The following is an 8,847-nucleotide window of genomic DNA, read 5'->3' as shown; positions in this document are numbered from 1 at the left end:
TTTAGGGCTGTTGTACATAGGGTCGCTATGAGTCGCAGGTGACTCGACGGCACATAACAACAACAACAACAATGACATTCTACACCTTCTGTTAATTGCACACACTTCAGTGCTTTGTTCTCTGGTGTGAAGACGGAAAGTTTTGCTGCAGAAAATACGATTCTGCAGTTGGTGTTGTTAGGTGCTGTCGAGTTGACTATGAGTCATAGTGGTCCTATGAACAAGATACTGTCTTATCCTGTGCCATTCTCATCACCTCTGACACACTTCAGCCCATTGCTGCAGTCACTGTGTCAATCCATCTCATTAGGGTGTGTGTGCCTTCCTCTCTTTCACTGCCCTTCACCTTTCCAAGCATGATATCCCTCTGGAAGGAATAGCTTCTCCTAGCAACATGTCCAAAGTAAGAGAGATGAAACTTTACCATCTTAGCTTCCAAGGAGTGCTTCGGCTGCACTCATTCCAAGACATACTTGTTCATTCTTTTGGCAGTCTATGGGATATTCAGTGCTCTTCTCCAACACCACAACTCAAAGGCATCAATTATTCTTCTGTTATCCTTGTTCATGGTCCAGCTCTCAGAAGTATGGCAAGTGATTGAAAAGACCATGATCTGAATCAGGCACACCTTAGTCTTCAAGCTGACATCACTGATTTTGATGTGGCATACTTTAAGTTAAGCTTCTAGTTTTAGAAAGTTAAGGTGTTTCACCTTTATGCTTTTCCTTTATGTTAAGTATGAGTATTCACCAAGGCTGTAGTGTGTAGAATGATCACAGTTTTCCAGTTACTTATTTAAAAATATTTTCACAGAAACCTATCCAGGAAATTACAGTTAGAGAAGAATTTTCTTTTTTTTTTCTATAATTATATTTTATTAATTTTCATAAACATTTACAGAGATTTTGGGCTTCGAGAAGAATTTTCTATGCCACAGCCTCAAAACTAAATTAGACAAAGATCTTTTATATCGAAGTCCCTTAGCTTTGCAGTCACCCTGATGCCAATTGTATAATGTTATTATTTACAAGGTCCTTATGAAATCTCACTGCACTCTCCTTTCCCCTCACTTTATTTAATCAATAGCTAATATCTATTCTCTTTCCCTCATCATCATCTCTGCCTAATAACCATCCACAATTGTTTCTATCTGTGGATCACATTTTGTTATTAAAGACAGTATATTTGATTTCACCTCAAAATATCTTTGTCTAAATTTTTATCAATGATGTGATACTTTAGAAATGTCATGTAATAAAATTTAGAAAACCCTATGTACAATAGAACTCAGAGACTAGCAGATATGGCAACTGAGGCCGAGCCCTCAAATATAGAAATACAAAGGAGGAGGAACAGTTTTTAGCAGAGACTAGTGATTGGAAGGTGGAATGTAAGAAGCATGAATGTATGAAAATTGAGAAAGAAATGGAGCTCATAAATATTGACATACTAGATATTGGCCAAACGAGATGGATAGGAATGGGGCCTTTTGATTCAGATGATCATATAGTCTACTATGCCAGAGATGAAAAGATGAGGGAAAAAATGGGGTTACTTTCATAGTTAAGAAAGCCACATCTAGATCCATCTTGAAATGCAGCATCATAAGTGGTAGGATAATATCCATACACAATACAAGGAAGTCCAGTGAATACCACTATTTTTCAAATACATGTATCAACAATTAGAGCCAAAAAGGAGGAATTAGAAGACTTATACCAACTTTTGCATTCGGAAGTCAATCAAACATGCAATCAAGATGCATTAATAATAATGGGTGACTGAAAGGCAAAAATGTTGGAAACCAGGAAGAAGGGTTGGTAGTTGGAAAACATGGACTTGGTGACAGAAATAATGTGGGAGACAGAAATACAGACTTCTGTACAATAAAAAAAAATTCTGTACAATCAATGATATATTCATTGAAAATACTTATTATAAGAAACATACACACAGTCTGTACACATAGATTTTACCTGATAGTATCCATAGGAAACAGATTGACTACATCAGTGGAAAAAATTGCTGGAAAATCTTAATATCAGCTGTGAAAACGAGGCTGTGAAAAATGATTGTGGAACAGATCACCAACTACTCATTTGCTGACGGTGAAGAAAATTCAAATCAAATCCACAGGAACCAAAATGGACCTTGAGCCTATCCCACTCGAATTTAAAAACTATCTCAGGAACAGGTTTGCAGCCTTGAACACCAATGAATGAAGACCAGATGAGCTGTGTGTGGGAGGATGTCGAGAATAGTATCCATCGGAACTGGAGAGCATTATGTTGAGTGAACTAACTCAGTCCCACAAGGACAAATACTGTATAAAACCATTCTTATAGACTGAATATGAGGATCTAAGTAGGTGTGGGGGGAGGGTGGAAATAGAGAGGTGTGGATGTGTGTAGGGTAGGGTGTTAATCATAGGATTGAACAATTTGATGGATGGGTAAGGTGAGGAAAATGGGAAGGATCTTTTGTTAAAAACACTATGTTCAAAGTTCACAAATAAATCAGAATAAAATTTAAAAAAGGAATGTCATCCACGAAGATAACAAAAGATCATTAGAAAGGTAGAAGAGGAAGAAAAGACCAAAATGAATGTCAGAAGAGACTGAATATTGCACTAGAGTGCAGAGAAGCCAAAATAAAGGAAAGAAATCAAGAAATTAAGGAGCTTAACAGAAAATTGCAAAGGGCAGAGTGGGAAGACAAAACAAAGTGTCATAATGAAATGTGCAAAGAGCTGGAGTCAGAAAAGCAAAAGGGCTGAAATTGCTCAGCGTTTCTTAAGCTGAAGGAATTGAAGAACAAATTCAAGGCTCGAGTTGCAATACTTAAGGAGGCTATGGGTGGAATACTGAATGATCAAGGAAGCATTAAAAGAAGGTGGAAGGAGTATACAGAGTCACTGTACCAAAAGGAATTGGCTGACACAGAAGAATTTCCTTAAACAACTTATGAGCAAGAGCCTGTGGTTATAAAGGAAGAAGTTCAAGCTCTTCTGAAAGAATTGGCAAAAAACAAGGCCCCAGGAATTGATAATTGATGGCATACCAATTGACCTTCCTTCCTTCCTTCCTTCCTTCCTTCCTTCCTTCCTTCCTTCCTCCCTCCCTCCCTCCTTCTCTTCTCTTCTCTTCTCTTCTCTTCTCTTCTCTTCTCTTCTCTTCTCTTCTCTTCTCTTCTCTTCTCTTCTCTTCTCTTCTCTTCTCTTCTCTTCTCTCTCTCTCTCTCCTTTCTTTTTTGGTAGAGGCACCGGGAAATGAACAATTGACATATTTCAACAAACAAATGCTGCCCTGGATGTGCTCATCAAGTTGTGCCAAGAAATCTGGAGGAAAATCACCTGGCCAACAGACTGGAAGAGATCTATAGTTGTTGCCATGCCAAAGAAAGGTGATCCATCAGAGTATGGTAACTGTTGAACAATATCATTAATACCACCTGCAAGCAAGATTCTGCTGAAAATGATCCCCCAAAACAGCTGGAACAATGTATCAACAGAGAACTGCCAGAAGTGTAGGCTGAATTTAGAAGAGGTCGTGTTACTAGGGATATTATAGATAATGCTAGATGGATCTTGCCCGAAAGCTAAAAGTACCAGAGGAATGTCTATCTGTGTTTCATTGACTATGCAAAGACATTTGACTGTGTGGATCACAATAAACTGTGGCTAACTCTGAGAAGAATGAGAATCCCAGAACGATTTTGCTTATGTGAAACCTGTACTTGGACCAAGAGGCAGTTGTCAGAACAGAGCAAAGAAACAGTGCATGGTTTAAAATTGGGAAGGTTGTATGCCAGGAATGTGTCCTATCTCCATAGTTTTTCAACCTATATGTGGAACAGATCATTTGGGATGCCGGGCTGTATGAGGAGGAATGTGGCATCACGATTGGAGGAAGATTCATCAATAACCTGTGTTGTGCAGATTTCACAGCCTCGCTTGTTGAAACTGAGGAGGACACATGCTGCAGAGGGTCAAAGACTGTAGCTTTCAATATGGATTGAAGCTCAACATCAAGAAAACAAAGATTCTCCCCACTGGGCCAATTAGTAACATCATTATAAACAGTGAAGAGATGGAAATTGTTGACAGCTTTAGTTTGCTTGGCTCCACAATCAATATTCTTGGTACCAGCAGCCAGGAAATAAAAATATGAATTGCATTGAGAAAATCTGCTGTCAGGACATCTTCAGAGTCCTGAAGAGCAATGATGTCAGTTTGGAGACTAAGATATACCTGATCCAGGCCATGGACTTTGTAATTATGTTCAATAATGGACAATGACTAGGGATGATAGAAGGAGAATTGATGCCTTTGAGCTGTGGTGCTGGAGAAGAGTATTGCATATACTGTGGACTATTAAGAGAACTAACAGGTTCATCCTAGAGAGGGTGAAACCAGGCTGCTCCTGGGAGGTAAGGATTCTGAAGCTCTGTCTCACATACTTTGAGCATGTTGCAAGAAAGGACCAGACCTTGGAGAGGGATATTATACTTGAAAGGTGAATGATGGCACAGGAGGGGAAGACCCTCGATGAGATGGATCAACTCAGTGGCTGGAGTAATGAGGGTAGGTGTGTCGAAGACAATAGGGTTGGCTTAGGATAGAGCAGGGTTCAGAGCTGTTGTACGTAAGGTCGCTATGAGTTGAAGGCAACTTTACAACACATAACAACAACAGCAGTAATAAAAATGATTTGCATTTCTGAATTATTTCCTTTCTGAAGCTTAGGAAATGCCTCATTCAACTAGGTTTGCTGTTAATTGCTGTTAGAAGACAAAAGAGTGAATTCCTTACTGTTGGAAATTATTTAGCAGGTTTTGCATTTATTATGTTTTGTAGTTTGTATTACTTTTACTCCCTCTAACATGTTTACAAATAAATTCAGGGAAAGAAAACGAATGTCAGAGAACACTTCTCTGAGAGGACACCATAGTGAATAGTACCCCTCTTCCCTGCCTGAATCTGTATAAATTAAGAAAATACATAGTAAATATGGAAGATAGCATTTTAAATAGACTTTTAGTATTGAGTGGCATCCACTTCCTAAACAACTTGCCTCTGGAAACCCTATGAACTTTGATAAATGTTGATAGTTGTAGAAGAGCTTTAGGCTTTTTGTTCATAGGGTCGCTATGAGTCATGCTCGACTCGAAGACAATCAACAACAACAACAACAACAACAACAACAACAACAACAACAATTAATAGAGTTGAGATTGGAAGATGAGACTAGAGGTCTGTAGCTAATATGCAACTTCAGAATAAAACATACTTAAACCAAGACGGGGAAAAAGGACTGGAGCAGGTGGAGGAAGTGTGAATTTCTTTTGGGTGGACTGGTTTGCAAGAGGAAAAAGGAAAGAGGAAAGAGTTGAGAATTCACAATAGTTAATGCAGCAGCTAATCTTCACAGGTTTACTAATTAGATAAATTGGCCCATCCGCTTTGGGATGAGGTCAGAAAAGGAGGATAACTGTGGTTGAGAAAGAGCCCTTCTCATATGTGGGACAGTGTTGTTGCTATATTCCATTGAGTCAACTATGACTTACAGCGACCCTATAAACACTTGACCTGATCCCTGGCCTATCCTGTGCCATCCTCATCCCCTCTGATGGACTTGAGTCCATTGTTGCAGTCACTGTGTCAATCCACCTTATTGAGAGTCTTCTCTCTCACTGATCCTTCGCCTTGAGTCCCTTCTTCCATAAGGAATGGCCCCTTCTAATGACATGGCCAAAGTTTGCGAGATGAAGTTTTGCCATTCTTGCTTTCAAGGAGCATTCTAGTTGCATTTTCTCCAAGACATGTTTGATTGTTCTTTTAGCTGTCCATGGTATATTCAGTACTTTTCTCCATCTTTCTTGGTACCAGCTGCCAGGAAATCAAAAGATAGGTTACACTGGGAAAATATGCTGTCAGGGACCCCTCCAGAGTACTAAAGAGCGATGATGTTAGTTTAAAGACTAAGGCACACCTATTCCAAACTACAGCCTTATTAATTGTTTGCTGTGCCTTTGAAAGTTGGATAGTGAGAAAAGATGACAGAAGAATCAATGCCTTTGAGTTGCAGTGTTGAAGAAGAGCACTGAATATCCATGGAATGCTAAAAAAAAAACAACACAAAAACAACCAGGTCTGTCTTGGAGAAAGTGAAACCAGGGCTTTCCTTGGAGGCAAGGATAGTGAAACTCCACCTTGCATACTTTTGTCATGTTGTCAGGAGTGACCAGTTCTTGGATCATGCTTGGAAAGGTGCGGGGTCAGCATAAGAGAGGAAGATCGAAAACAGGACAGACTGACACAGTAACTTTAACAATGGGCTCATGTATTTGGTAGTGGTGAGGATAGCACAGGACATGGTAGGGTTCAGATCTGTTGTTCATAAGGTTTCTATGAGTCACAGTGATCTTGACAGCATATAACAAGTGCAACACCACAACTCAAAGGCATGGGTTCTTCTTCTGTTATCCTTAGTCATTGTCCACATTTCACACCCAGTGGTGCAGTAATAGATTGTTAAAAATGGCTTTCCTAACCATTGGCTTTGACATTTTTTTTCACAAAGCTGGATAGTATCATGGTAATAATGTGAGGTAAAAAACACCTTTTGGGTGGGACGATGCAAACAGAATGTGTACACTACTAACAAGTGAGTTGCAAGTTTTACCATTCTGCTTAAATTGAACAAGAGTCATAAAATAAGTGTCATCACGAATAAGACTATTATTTTTTAAATTTTATTTTATTAGTTTTGTGTGAGTGTACAGTCAAATCAGATCTGACTGGTACAGGAGGAGATTGTCCCTCCTTCTCCGGCAGAGCATCTGGTGGATTCGAACCGTGTGCCTCTGGAATTGTAGTTGCAGCTCCTTGCCACTAGGCCACCAGAGCTCCCCTAGACTATTATTTTTAAAACAGAAAGATAACAAGTGCGATGTGTATGGTTATCAAAAGAGGGAAGAGGAGGGGACAGGGGTTGAGGGAAGGAAGGGGGAAAATCACAGGGTTGTATATTTTAGAAAGTGGAGTGAGGGATGAAATGAAAAAAAAAATCCCAACAAACCAAAACCTTCCACAATGTAAATGAATGAAACACAATTTTAAAAAAGTTATAAAATGAAAGAAGCAACAGAGAATGCAGTGTACCCTTTTGGGCTGGAGAGTCCTGTGTGAGACAGACCAGACTAGACCAGAGAAACAGCAGCAGCAGAGATGGTGGAAACCAGGGACTGATAGGAGACAGAGCTGAACAGGAACTGCTGCCCCCTGGAATCAGAGATAAGGCTTCCCCAAGGTTTACAGAACTGAAGGCCTGGGGATAGAAGGAAAGGGGATGCCGTAATTGGCAGGACTAAAAGAGCTTTGTAACACTGGCTCCAAATCGTTAGGCTGTCAAAGCTGTATCCTGTTTCAAATCTGAATTGTTACCTACTAGCAACTATATCAATCTAGAGACTAGGGTGCGCCTGATCCAGGATATGGTCTTTTCAATTATTTGCTATGTGTCAGAGACCCAGACAATGACTAAGGATGACAGAAGAAGAATCGATGCCTTTCAGTTGTGACGCCGGAGAAGAGTCTTGAACACACACCATGGACTGCCAAGAAAACAAATAGGTCTGTTCTCGAGAGGGTGAAATCAGGTTGCTCCCTGGAGGTAAGGATTTTGAAACTCTGTCTCACATACTTTAGACATGTTACTGGGAGGAAACAGCTCTTGGAGAAGGACATCACATTTGAAAGAGTGAAGGGTCAGTGCAGAAGAGGAAGACCTTGGATGAGACGGATTGACACAGTAACTGGGATAATGGAGCTAAGTATGTCACAGACAGTGAGACTGGCTTAATATAGGACAAGATTCAGAGCTTTAAAAAAAATTGGTTTGCTAACAAAGTATATATACATTGTGTTTCATAGTATTCTTCACTCACATTGTGTTTCATACCATCATTTTTTTAAATTGTGTTTTATAAAATTAATCACCATTGGACCTTGCCCATCAATTGCCCTGTGTTTTTGCCCAGATCCTTCCCATTTATTTGCTTTACCCCCTCCCTCCATCTAGCAAACTGTTCAGCCTTGTGGTTTCACCCCTAACTATCCTCATCCCTTCGCTCCCACCTCTTCCCCCCGCCTTTAGTTCCTGTACATGTTTTACTAGTTACCCTTCTGTTTTCACAATAATGGTCTTATGTAGTATTTGTCCTTAAGAGACTGCATTAGTTCACTTAGCATAATGCTCTCCATCCTCTCCCAAATTGCTGTTGTTGTTATGTGCCGTCGAATCGCTTGCGACTCATAGCGACCCTATGTACAACTGCCCTAAACTCTGCTCTGTCCTGTGCCAATCACACTGTCTCTGACACTCCCATCCCGATTAACCCAGTCACTGAATCAATCCACCTCATAGAGGGCCTTCCTCTCTTGCGCTGTCCCTCCACCCTCCCAAGCATGATTTCCTTCTGCAAGGACTGGTCTCTCCTTACAACATGTCCAAAGTATGTTTGACAGAGCCTCAGAATCCTTGCCTCCAAGAGCCACCCAGTTTAACCCTTTCCAGGACAAATATGTTTGTTTTCCTAGCAGGCCATGGTACTCTCAATACTCTTCTCCAGCAACAAAGCTCAAAGGTATCAATTCTCCTTCTATCCTCCTTAGTCACTGTCCAAATCTCTGATGCATAATAAGTGATTGCAAAGACCATGGCCTGTACCAGATGGACCTTAGTCTCCAGAAAGACACCGTTGCTCTTCAGTACTTTGGAGAGGTCCCTAACAGCAGACTTTCCCATGGCAATGCGCCTTTTAATTTCCTGGCTACTGGTGCCAAGA

The sequence above is a fragment of the Elephantulus edwardii genome, unplaced genomic scaffold (genome assembly GCF_000299155.1).
Source record: "Elephantulus edwardii isolate Elephantulus edwardi_28Jun2011 unplaced genomic scaffold, EleEdw1.0 scaffold00422, whole genome shotgun sequence".
Lineage (NCBI taxonomy): Eukaryota > Metazoa > Chordata > Mammalia > Macroscelidea > Macroscelididae > Elephantulus > Elephantulus edwardii.
This window is presented reverse-complemented; position numbering follows the sequence as displayed.